The 12,897-nt window shown below is 42.9% G+C and overlaps 1 long non-coding RNA gene across 1 annotated transcript in view; it reads left to right on the top strand.

The window, feature by feature from the left end:
• The first annotated feature begins 447 nt into the window (after positions 1-447).
• Positions 448-12,897, top strand: part of LOC137878768 (uncharacterized) — a 37,457-nt gene continuing 25,007 nt past the window's right edge. Inside the window, exon 1 of the long non-coding RNA XR_011103639.1 lies at positions 448-757. This is a non-coding gene — a long non-coding RNA (uncharacterized lncRNA). The remainder of the gene's footprint in view (positions 758-12,897) is intronic.

Below are 12,897 nucleotides of genomic sequence, written 5' to 3'. Positions count from 1 at the left end.
AATTCAATGAGGGCAGACCAATTTGAAGAGTATCCCATACTATATATTAAGGTCATCAGCAGAGAAAGACTTTAGTGATTAGACCCTATAGGTGTAAAGCATCTTCATAAAGCCTCCTCTGAAGAAAGGAGATAAGACACGATCGCCTAGGCAGGCAATGCGGCAAGGGGGCGCTCGAGCTCCCACAAATAAGGACCAATTAAATTAAAAAATTTAAATAAAAAAAATGTTTAAGCAAACGTTTATGTGAAAGTACATCTAACAATATCCATACATATTAAAATACAAATAGGCTAATTAATCAAGCCAAAAATCGTCCCGAGATGACCTCGTCTTCTGATTGGTTGCTCTTAGCTCACGTGACAGCGAGTAAGACGTTTGTCTGCGATAGCCAAGGTTAAATGAAATAGCTAGCTAAGCTACATGCTAGCCACCAGTAAAAAAAAGAGAAGAAAAACTACTTTTTGCGCTGTGGCCGTGTGTTATGATTCGACGTGTTGTTCCGGTAAAAGGGTGGAAGCTGACAATTGAAAGAAAAGAGTGAGTGGGATTAACGTTAACGTTACTAACAACCCCATCCATGCCTGATGGACACGTGTCACTGAGGCCGTATCACGATGCTTTTCCGGAGTTATTCGAGCTGTTGCGTGTCTCTCTGGCATTGCCAGTCATCGGCTAAAGACACACCGGAGCAACAGGTGTGGTGATGGGAGAACCTGCGACAAAGAACAGTGGTTGACCGGTTCTCCTGTGACCGGTGAGTACAGACTTCTTTAAACTGACTAGTAACTGTCAGTTAATGACCTCAGTATTGTTGTTGTTTGTGTCTATTCCATTATGTTTTCTCTTTGCCCTTTGGGAATGATAATGAGTTAGTGCAGTGACAAAACCAGATATTGATTTAAGTGATGACGCACAGAGATTGAGCTGTCTGTTTACATCAGAGACATGTAGATTAGCATGTTACCTGGATACTTCCTGAGATGGGAGAAAATGAAAGCTCTTAATCAGGATAAACTGTTGGTATTTAACATTTCTTTCCACTGTACAGTATGTTTGAAATGTGTTGTACAACCTATGTTCTTCTATGTATTTATTATTATTCCGCTGTGTTTTTTCGCTGACTAGCTCCTTCCACATACTTCAACATGGAATCTTGATTCAAACATCAAGACGTTAAGCTAAATTAGGAACGGCCGGAATGTTCAAATCTGACAAAAATTCATGCATTTTCAACTGCTATCATCTCACTTTTACATTCATGTAGAAACTCCATTTTAAAATTGAAAGTGTTCCACATCTTCCCAACATTCTTGCTACTCGCATTTAAATGAGATTCTACCTCTCTTATCCTCTCCCTCTCACCCCCCCATCCCATCCCCTCCCTTTCAAAATGTAATCCCCAAACGGTAACTGTATTTTAACAGGGAATAATACAATTGGTAATAACACATTTTAGTAAAACCCATTCCTACTTTTCCAACTATCCCTACTTCTCTATCTTCATACAGATTACAGCCAGCCAGCAATGCAGTGTGGCGTCAGCTTTCAAAGAAAATCTTTAAATATTTCAAATCTTTTATACATCATTGGTGTTAGTAAAATTTTCAGTGACATTCTTACAAAATAAACCCATTCCCACTTTTCTGAACTATTCCTAATACTTCACATTCCTATGCATTTATACCAGCATTACAGCGCAGTGTCTGCTGTTCAGCATACAGCATTCACGCTTTTCCAGTTTCAAATATGTTATTCAAAAGAATATAGAACTACTTTATGATATCACATGTTATTTTTTTGGCTCTTTTGTTGTTTTGTATATGCCTTACTGGATGATACATATTTGTAAAATAGTGATGTCTTATTATCCCACATGTGATGGACGTGTGAAAGTGGCTGTTATCGGCTGGCTACAACTTGTAACATTTTGATAGCACATGGCATTAATGATATTGATGTTGTGAGCCCAATGTGTCGTTTTGTGTTCTATAACGCATTAACAATGTTTTTTTGTGGCTTCTGCCTGTATAACAACAGTGATTTATTCAACTGTGCACGGCTGCATGGCGTTCTGTGTGCAGTCGGTGTTTCATTGCTTTCTGTACACAGTGAGGCATAAATACAGGCCAGTCTTCAGCTCCCGGAAGCACGCGTATCACATAACTCTGAAAGCAGACTCTCATTTTATGGCAGTAAAAGGCACAACGTGTTTAGCACCTGCCTTCACTGATTAAGCCCCTATGCTCCGCCACTGACAATCAAACACCCAGGATTGCTGGTGGAGGTGAAATAAAGCCAGCAGGTGGACACTCTCGGTTAAATCTCCCAGAACAACCTGGACGTTATGGTGTTGGGGAGGTGGTGGGTTGCACAATGGTAGGTCTGAAAGATTGCAATAGTATTTAAAGAGCTGCATCAAAGGCCAATTGGCTCAATGCAGAAATGTCGTTGTTTAGAAATGGTCCCAATTTGTAAAAGTAAGGAACTTTGACAGTGTGAAAAAGCAGAAGTACCAAAGACGATTAAAGCAGGAAGAACTTTTGACAAAGTTTAAAGTCAAGCTGAGGCTGACAAGTGTCCACACTACAGATTTAGATAACAGCATGGCCTACCATCAGGCTGAACTTATCATAATATTTTCAAACCTGGTGGTTACGATCTAAGACTGACGGTCTATTTTGTTTTCTGATGTGTAAACAGCTTCATAGATCTGGAAGCATTGCGATAGACTTTTAGTCTGGTTTCCTTTACACTTGTCTGCAGAGTTTTCAGATAACTTGGATAAATTAGGTGTCGGTTTCTCTGAAAGGAGACTGACAGAAAAGAAGGTGGCAAGATAGATTTACAAGTATCTCTGTGGGCTGAGACGATTCCTGAAACTTATTTAAGCTAATAAAACTCATCGGAAAATGTCATATGTTTTGATATCAAGACGACAGCAAAGAAAACACTTCTACAAGGCAACCTCTCTCTGCCTGCTGACCAGTCACAGCTAAGGTGTGGGTCCAGGCGTGTCTGCAGGTGTTAGTGAGTCAGTGTTGCTGTTTGTTTGGGTTTTGACAACATGGGGGGTGAGAGTGACTCAGTCTTACCACCAGTGGATTTCAGCGTTGGCACCTCCCCACTGCTTGTATTGTATAACCTTCCCTCTAATAGTAAAAACAAATATCTCAGGGAGCCCAGTTTAGGGTTTCCCACTGTGAGGCATGATGGGTTTCCTTCAAACTCCCGTAGTGTCAATCGAAGGACACAGTTTAAACCAATCTGGGGTTTTGTGTAACCTTTGACCTTAAACAAGCCTGTTGGTCCGCTCGTAAACATTTCCTGGACCGTTACTGGAGCCATGTATCACGCCAGTGTGCCTCAGGGGGCTCAGCCTGAATACATTTGTATTTTTGTCAGAAGCCTTTCCAGAGGAAATCTATTAGCACTGGGGTTTACTTAATCAGCATGAGTGATGGCCATCGCTATCGGTTAAGCAATGGAGAAAAATAGAAGCCTTGTCACGAGGTCATGCTCCAGTGTTCCCAAATGAAGGTGCCTTCTGGTGGTTTGGCCTGCTTAACTTATCCATCACCTGGGAAGTGTGAGTTTAAAAGCAGCATTTAGAGTTATGGCCCATTAACTTGTAACTCTGGTCTACATTGTCTTCAGTTATCTTGCAATGCTGTCACTGCACACAGTAAAATGGCAATAAAACAAACTTTGACCTAATAAAATGAAGACTGTAATCTGCAATGATGTGGAAGTTGTTTTTCATCCGACAGGAGGAGATATTAAAAATATCCTTTTTTAATTAGGAAAGTACTCTGTAGTCTTAAAGCTAACCGAAATAAACAAAGGTTATCATAAAAAGCCGTCGCATAATGGAAATCTTTCATCACACCTTTTTAATAGATCGTCTGTCACCAGGCTCTCTCTCACATATTATAACCCGGAGAACAGGTGAGGCTTTGTTGTGGTCATTGTGTCTTCTTCTCTTTTGTCCTCCAGCCAGATTAGAGAGCCCTGCAATATGTCTTAACCTATATATAACATAAGAGCTTTCCTTTTAAGGATGTGTATTCACAGCAGGTGTTTCCATATGGTCTATATGGTGATGTCGGAGGGAGTGTTCCTGATGTGGCGTCCTCAAGTTACACTGCTTTTTTTTTCTTTCTTTTTTATCAAAGTGCAGCCTCCATCAGCTGGGACGTTCTGAGCATCAGACACACGGGGAAGGTCATGAAGCAGGGCTGCTGGGAAGGTGTCAGACTTCAAGGCCACTGAGCGGGGCCCTGCGTCATCCACCATTGTGAGGAGGGCCAGCCCGTTGGTGGGGGGGGGGGGGCGGGCAGAGCAGAGCAGCAGGGCGCCCTCAGGGATAAGAAGGACAGGGACCTTTTTGAAGTGGGTAGGGTTGCAACTCTGTGGCCGAGTGACCCTCCCAGAACCCCACCTACACACATCACATATGGACACCTCCCGAAAACGACCCCTGGGAGCACTGTGGCTCCCGGGCCCAGGCAGTGTAACCTGAGAGTGGCTGTAGCAGCCTGTCAGACCACTGATGGAGTCCCCCCTATTGGTCCAAACAGGAAGCGAGCGTGACCCTGCGAAGCCCCGGGGTCGAATACGTCTCCTAGAATGGTGACAATTGGATTAGTGTCTTATGTAGACCAGACGGCCTCGAGAGCCCATGAACACAGAGTCATTCACACAGGTAGAAGTAGCCTGGGGAAACTTGCACTTGCACATCCTAAACGTACACGTGTTCTTCCTAGCTGCCTGGCTCTTACCCGTTTTGTTCAGGTAACAGCAGTGCGGCTTGTCAAGCGCATGATGTCACCGTTTTCCTTTTTTGTTTTATGATAGCAGGTCGATAATTGAAAGTGTTCCTATCTGTTTTCAATGCATGAGTCATCCAGTCCGCCATGCCAGTCTTTCTATTTTTAGCCATGCATTTATTTCTCAGCACAGTTCTTTATTTCAACAATCTAGCAGCAGACACACACCTCCTCTTTAGGGAGACGCATGGAAAGAGTGTTTTATAGCTCTGCTCCCTCGTGCCCTTTTTCCTCTTCTGTCTTCCTCCCCGTCTTTCCTCTTAATTTGGCTCCCCCCCTCTCTCTTGCTCTTCTCTTGCTGTCCTTTCCCTCTCTCTTGAGTAGATGAGGGCACGCCACCATCACTTTTGCAGACTTGCAAAAAAAAGATGATTAGACAGATTTTAGGCCAGTGGAGCCAGTTTTGTTGTCTGGTCAAAGCATTTTGCTTCCACGAGTGCAGTTAAATGTGTGTGTGTGTGTGTGTGTGTGTGTGTGTGTGTGTGTGTGTGTGTGGTCAAATAAGTGCATGTAAGCATGTGGCTGCCTCAGAGGAGCAGTGGTGCATACACTGCCATCAGTCAGAGCCCAGAGCCAGACCTGCTTTAATGGCCGCCATAATTAAAAAAGCTTTTAGCGGAGGGTGTGCCACTGAAGGGGGCAAGGTGGGGGGCAGCGCTGGGCTGGTTGGAGGCGCAGAGTGAACAGTGCAGGACAACTGCCTGTCAAAAATACAGGCTGGTTTTGCGCGGGCATACTGCAAAGATGGCAGAAAATGTATTTCTTCTGACTGATTTTCATACTAACTCATAAGTATTGTTCAGCACTAGAATGGCTTGTTTTTGTGAAAATGTATGTTGCAACTTGAAGAACCTTTCTTGTTAATAATGTACCGTGATCCTTTACTTAAACCTTTTTTTGGCTACTACTACTTTTTCGGTGATGGAACCAAAACGGTAAAGTTGAGCTGAAGTTGAGGAGAGCTGCAGATTCTGCTGATAATTCTCCGTAGGTTCATCGCTGTGTGCAACACCTTTCACATTGTCCGTACAGTGAAAAAAAAAAAAAAGATACAGGCAGCCGTCTTTCATAAACCGCCTGTAATGTTGGCTTCTTTAGCGTGACGCACCTGTGGAGAGTCAGGAAATGTATGCTGATGTGAAGAGGAGCATGGAAGTGCTTCGGGCTGTCTGCAGCTCAGACTATAACCTGAGCACAGTATCACTAAGATGTACAAAAGATGTTACCGAGAGGACGTCGTGGCATCCACTGGTCACTAAAGTGAGTGGAACATTTTCATTTTAGATGAACTAACCAAATTATTCTGCTACCTCATGTAATAGCCCTGCTGCTGAACCATCTTTGTTGCCAATAGCTCATGTGTTTACATGTCTCGAAAACATTTGTTTTGCTGGTAAAGCTCTGTAACGTAAACACCAAGAACGTGCATGGAAGTGATTACACGTCTCGGACATGCCCCCCAGTGATAACGGTGTACAACTCTAACCCAAACACACCGGAAAGCATAAATATTCACACGAGGCATGGGGGGGAGGCCGGATTAGATGATGGTATAAATGGGATTCTGAGGTTTCTTTATGTCATGTTGAGAGGAAATGCACACAGCTATGTTCAGCTGCACTGTACAGAAGTTCATATTACATTACACTGGCTCCAGCTAGGAAATTCAAGTTAGCCAATTTTGACCGTTATTCATTGAAACCAGATTTGCGATTTAGAGAGTTTTGCATTGGTTAGCCATGGTTTCACACGGTACAGGTTGTACTGTAATCCAGTGTGTAGGCGCCTGTCCATTAGCTGCTTCAAAATACTGTAGATTTAGGGACGTGTGGTTGTGATTAGCAAGGTCCTTAAACTTCCCCCAGGTTGTGAAAACATTTGAAAACACTTTTCATTTCCTTAGCTTGAACTGAGGAGCATCCTGATTCTCTTTCTCTCTCACACTCACTCACTCACACACACACACACACACACACACACACACACACACACACACACACACACACACACACACACACACACACACACACACACACAGAGAGTGCTCTCTTCCCATAGAAGGTAAACGATCCCAGACTTTCACAGAAGTCCAGTGGAGCAGACCTGCTTTGCTGTGACCTCTTGGGTCACATAGAGGAGGTCTGAGCCTGGTGCGGACAACTACTGTGCCCCACAGTTTATCTCCACAGACGCTATTGAATATCACCGAGGAGGGAAAACATCCCTCTGTTGCTATACCCAGAGGTAAAAGCAGCAACTTGGGAGAGAAGGTGTGAGTTTTGGGTTCAGGCGCAGGCCAGAGTTAAAGAAAGAGGTGGAGGTTAAAGGTCTGTGCATTTAACTGCTTCTACCGCCGCACTGAGTGTCTTCACTCACATCTATTTACATTACACTGCAGCTGACAAGCTCGTAAATGTACCCATGATGCAAATGTATTCACAAATGATATATAGCTGTAAAGTGTATGAGGTGTAATTGATTTTAGTGAGTTGTAGTGGTTGTCTTTTTACTGTACATGTGTATTATTTGGCCTGCTGCATATTTCTCATGTTTTTTTAATGTGTTTTTTAATTATTTTACATATATTTCGTCAGTGCAGTTTTATTTACTGTGATTTGTTTCACAGTTTAAATTGCTGGTTGTGAAATGTTTAATCCCACTTTGCTCTTAGGTCTATTAGGCCTATATATGTTTTTTAGCTGCTAGAGGGACCCTTTTATTCCCCGTGGAGAATATTACCCTTCCATTTGAACTGATGTTGTACAGTGCTTGACATGAAGTTGGTTGGTAGTATGGGTGAACTGGACCCCCCCAGTCGTGCTCCAGAAGTGGGTGGAGGAAGAGGTGGAGGTGTTAAAGTGCTTGGGGTAGACGGAGTCTGCTGTTTTCAGGGGGAGTTTCTGGGCAGGTTCTTATGTCCAGGAAGAGAGCCGGCAGGGGCGCAGGATCTGAGCAATTACGCTATTTGGGTTACAGGGGAGCTATTTATTTGCGCGGTGTGACATGTTTCTGTCGACTGGGAGAGCTGTGCAGTATGGAAAACCGATAGCACTGAAGTGTATTTATTTATTCTGCAGGCGAAGCAGCAAAACAGAGCAAGGCTTGGGAGAGGAACTGGAAATTAGAAAGTTAGAAAGTACACACACACACAGAGCGAGAAAAAGACAATTTACTGAGTTTTTTGAAGAGTTGGGCCTTTAGCTTTGTCCCAGCATGCTGTGCACTGAGTGAGTCCTGTGGATGTGTGGGTGGTAGAGAGGACACGTCCTCCATCTGCCTGTACGACTTCCCAGACCACAACACGATGCTGGCTTCTGACCAATATTGAGATGAGTTATGTTTTTACTCACGATGTACAAAAAAGATTCACCAGCAAAAGCAGGTTCTCACGTCTTGCTAGCGACTATCAATTTTCTGGCAGTAGCAGTTTCTATTAGCTGCAACTAATTAGCTGATTTAGTTGAAAACAACATGTCTACAGCTGACTTTTTAATGTTTCCAGCTGAATCATTTAAAAAGAATCTTGTAAAAGGTTGTGAACTTTTGAACTTGATAGCTAAATATACATAATATTGCACTTAAAGGCTGATTCTAAAGCTCTTCTAGTCAACATCCTCACCAGCTGATGAGGTAGAAAACAAAGCAATACATCAGCAGCATTGTTCTTTTAATGCAGCGTAGAGTTCGGCTCGGGCCGCATATGTCTGTTCAGAACCAACAGTCATTCTGCTGGGTTGAGGAGCAGCAGAGCGCCATGCACAGTGAATATGTGATGACCAGCTTTACACGGTTTTCACTAAAAAGAAAGTAGAGCACCATGTCAAGTAGAGCTAGTTAGTCCTAGTACTATAAATATGATAAGGAAATGACTGCTTATATTTTTAAACATGTTTCTCTTTCACATAGACTACACAGTGGATGTATTAACAGTTACTTTAGTAGTAAGTAGGTAGTGAGCTAGCTGGCCGGAAATGCTAACATTTGTTGCTTACATAAAAACAGACACGCCGTTAAATCCATTCCTTCACTTTAGGCTTTCGGTTTTGACAATGTAGATTCCCTCTGTGAAAATTCCTTTTTGGTTTTTCCTATTACTCGTGGCAGGAAATCAAAAAGTGCAATCCAAATATAAAAGTGGATCCAAAGAAAGCAGGGCTCCCCAGGGTTAGACGTTTGGCCTCTTTAATCCATCATGGGAAACATACATCAGCATGCTGTTGTCAGTTTACTGACACAACATCACATGAGTTGTGAGTTCAAACGGCTCTTGAGAACGTTGCACTTCACTGCCACATGTAGCCACTGACATGCAAAGTTGGCCACTACAGTTAAAATATCATGTTGTTGATTTTACAGTCAGCACAACAGACCTAAACAGTCCTCCGCTTCTCTCCAGCATTGTGTGTGGTTTGTTAAGTATGCATGTGTGTTTTCACTCTGTGCATCAGACTCCATATGTTTCCCACCACACTGTGATACAACCGCAGAAATAAAAGAATAAGTCAAGAACAAAAATAATCAGATAAAGGGAAAGAAAGGCTTACTGTACCCGTTCCTGTCATCATCATTAAATCTTCTGTTGTCCCTTACAGTTTTACTCTCATGATGACCATCTGGCAGCTATCCTAACTCTTGATTGCATACTTTAAATATATAAATACTTTTAAATTTAAAAAAAATGTTTTTGCTTGTTGATAATGCATCCGGAGACGTTTTACAAGCAATACGATTTTAATATGAGTTTTGTGTTTGTGTTTGAAAAATGTCTTTAAGCGTTAAAGCTTTGCCCTTGAGTTGGATATGGAATCGATGCAACGAAAAAGCGGGTATTACCCTCCAATATGAGGAGCTTTTTATATTCATAACTCCAACCATTTATCTCGTGGTCCGTTCCTCTCATGGTGGGAACGGCGGTCTGCTCTGTATTCCACAGCATGTCAGACACCAATGTGGCTCAAAGGATAAAATCAGGCATGACGACTGCATCCAGATCCTGCAGAGATTTCCTCCCGACGGCTCTCAACACTAGATTACAAGTGGGCTACCTGCTGAGCACATGACAGGATAGGAAATGCTTCACTCTGGCCCCACATGTCAGTCCAGGGATGTTTATTCTTCTTCTACTACTGATGGAGGAGAACTTTGAGGAGCAGCAGAGCCTTGCCCCTTTTATGTTGGTGTGTGTGTGTGTGTGTGTGTGTGTGTGTCTCTGAATGTCTCTGAATGCCTGCCTGCGTTTCTACTGATTAAACCGGCCCTACGTGGTGACTAATGACAAAGTCGTACGTGGCTAGCTGTCTGATGGGAGTAGAAATTGTTGTCGAGACACTTAGTCACCCCAAAGACTCATTAGGTGCTTATGATGTTGATGGTGACTCACAAGTATGATTGATTATTCCTCCGAGCGAAAATCAACTGCAGTCTGGCTATGTTTAAAGAATATGAAGTGGCTTTCGAGTCATTGTTTGATTGCATTCGGGGCACAGCATGGCTTTACTGCCGCGGGCCAGCCTTATCTTCCTATAATTCCTGTGGTTTGGCAGGAGATGCGTCACATGCGCACCAGTTTGTGTCACGACCTTGTTGAAGCTTTTTCATGATGATTATTTGATTCTCTACTCTTGATTGTTTCTGACTGTTATTCTACAGAGCACATCTCACCCTGTAGCAGGTTAAATCTGCTGCATTTACACTGTCAATACAGTTTTCTTTCACTCAGCTGTGTGTTCACTTCCCTCAAATCTAGACTCACTAGTGTCTACCCCATTTTTAGGAGTGTTTATGGTGAACCCTCTATTTACATTCCAGCTCTTATTTGACTGATATATACCAATGATTCTTAACTTCTTCAGGCACAAACAACACAGTTAATCAAACAGTCAGTTAGGCAGCTGTGTTTAAATTTCAGGTATGATCATATCAATAGCATATAGGCCTGCTATGACATCTGTTAGTATTGTATTACATATTTTGTAGCAAATTCTGTGTTTCCATATTTGTGTAGTTTTAATAGGAACCACTGCTGTGTTATTGGGTTTAGTGAGACTCGAATAACAAGCTCTGTGGTTGACAGACTTCCATGCAAATGCAAGGTGACAGATCTTGTGTTTTCTACCATTCTAATATGAAAGTTAATATTCAATGTGAAAAAAACTAAATAAAAAGCACTGTTTAAGAACGTCACTCTTCAGAAATCACACATACAACTTCCGATTGTTTATCTGCATATGTGCATCTTGATAAAGCCGTTGTAAGTTTATATTTGCATCAGACAGGAGTTGCGGAATAACAAAATATGAATAGCTATTTTGAATTTTAACATTCAAATGTGCAGTGGAAATATAAGCCAGAGACATTTGGCATGAGTAACCGACCCTGGGCACAGTTTTTATTAGCCGGTCACTGAAATGAAGTCACTCTATTAGCACAAAGAGTCAATATTTGACCAATGAGCTGTAGAAAATGAAGGCATGTTGGTGAAACCAGTCGTGAGGTTTTGTTTACAGCAGCACCTCCTCTCTTCACCTCCTGCAGGTAGAGGGGAAGATTTTCGTCAAGGTGATTCATCACGAGTCACTCTCCCTCTACTCTCTCATCAGATCTTATTTGGGGTCGAGGCCTCCGTCCTGCTCCGACAGCCTCGGTGCCCTGCCCCGTGATGGATAGTGCAGAGGTGCTGTGATTGTGATCAGTGGCAGCACAACCTCTCTGAAGAGAACCTCCTGCTTCTCCGCCGCCAAGAAATCCACTCGGAGAAGTGGCATTAGCCGTGTTCTTTGATACGCGCCGTAACACGACCTCTCGTTGCTCACACGGACGTTTTATTGCAAATGTAAATGAGAACAGCCCTGAGCTTAGAATTTATCAATGTCACATCTGTGAGGGCTGGGAGAGTTTTTTTTTTTTTTTTTTTTTACTTTTGACTGATAAAGCAAATAAGGCTGCAAAAAGCAATTTGGCTACAGATGAAGCACTGTTCTGCCGGGGTGCGTAATGTCTGTTGTTGTTGTTTATTTTCACACCCAGTTTTGCTCGATACACTTATGCTCACCTATTTGTTTTTCCATCACTTGAAATAGGAGCACGGCCTTGACTCCAGCCTGCTGAGCTGGGTAGCCAATAGGGAAGGAGGGATAAGGGCACGTTCAGCACGGGTGGCCTCAAGAGTGGGATAGCAGTTAGATTAACAACTTGGGGAGATTTGTTTATGAATGTCAGGGAGTTTCTCTCTTGCCTTTTGTGAAGGAGCCGAGGCCCTAATTTGTCTGGTTAATGCTGCTAATCCTGCTCCTGGAGATTGTCCGAGGTCTGCCTGCTGTAATGCCTTCCAGGCTGCTGTCAGAGGGAGGAGAAAATTATTTTTATTAATCTGTTTTTAAAGGCTCACAGGGTTCTGCTGTTCAGGGCGATCAGAGTGAACGATGATCAGGCCGAGACAATAGGTTTAGGATGTGCATTAGAGCACCTAATGGTCCTCTACGTCTTCCACACACACACACACACACACACACACACACACACACACACACACACACACACACACGTCATGCTCGTAACGCCATCTTCCAAACCAATACACACATGCACAGACAAAAATTCATGTACTCTCTTCTGTCAGCATTCGATCAAAAATGATGGAGTTAAAAAAAAAAAAGACATTAGACTATTTTCATTTCAAGCCTTTGTTTAGGAATAAGCAGCCAGTTTCCATTAGTCTTCTGTTTCTGTTTAAACTGAGCAAGGCGGCCATCCAAGACTCAACATAACGAAAGAAGAAGAAAAAAGAAAGAAAACAAAACCCTCTGCAGGCAGCACCATCTATTGTGCAGCCGTTTGTCTTTGTGAAAACTCATCCCAGCACTCTTCCCTCTCTGTAATCCATATAATAAACTCACTTTAGGTCTAAATACCTGACGCTGCAACACAGTAGAGTTCTGCTCGGGATGGTTGCAATTGTCCACAGGTCTGTTTACTGCGGTCGCCCTCAGCATGGAGCTCGGCTTGAAGCCGGTCCAAGTTTGCTATGAAATCATAGATTTCATGACTTTTGCGTACCGTTCTGTTTGAA

This window comes from Cebidichthys violaceus, unplaced genomic scaffold (genome assembly GCF_023349555.1).
Source record: "Cebidichthys violaceus isolate CVI_PGR_0920_01 unplaced genomic scaffold, fCebVio1.0.p SCAF_23, whole genome shotgun sequence".
Lineage (NCBI taxonomy): Eukaryota > Metazoa > Chordata > Actinopteri > Perciformes > Stichaeidae > Cebidichthys > Cebidichthys violaceus.
The sequence above is the reverse complement of the archived record's forward strand: the minus strand, read 5'-3'. Positions and strand labels throughout refer to the sequence as shown.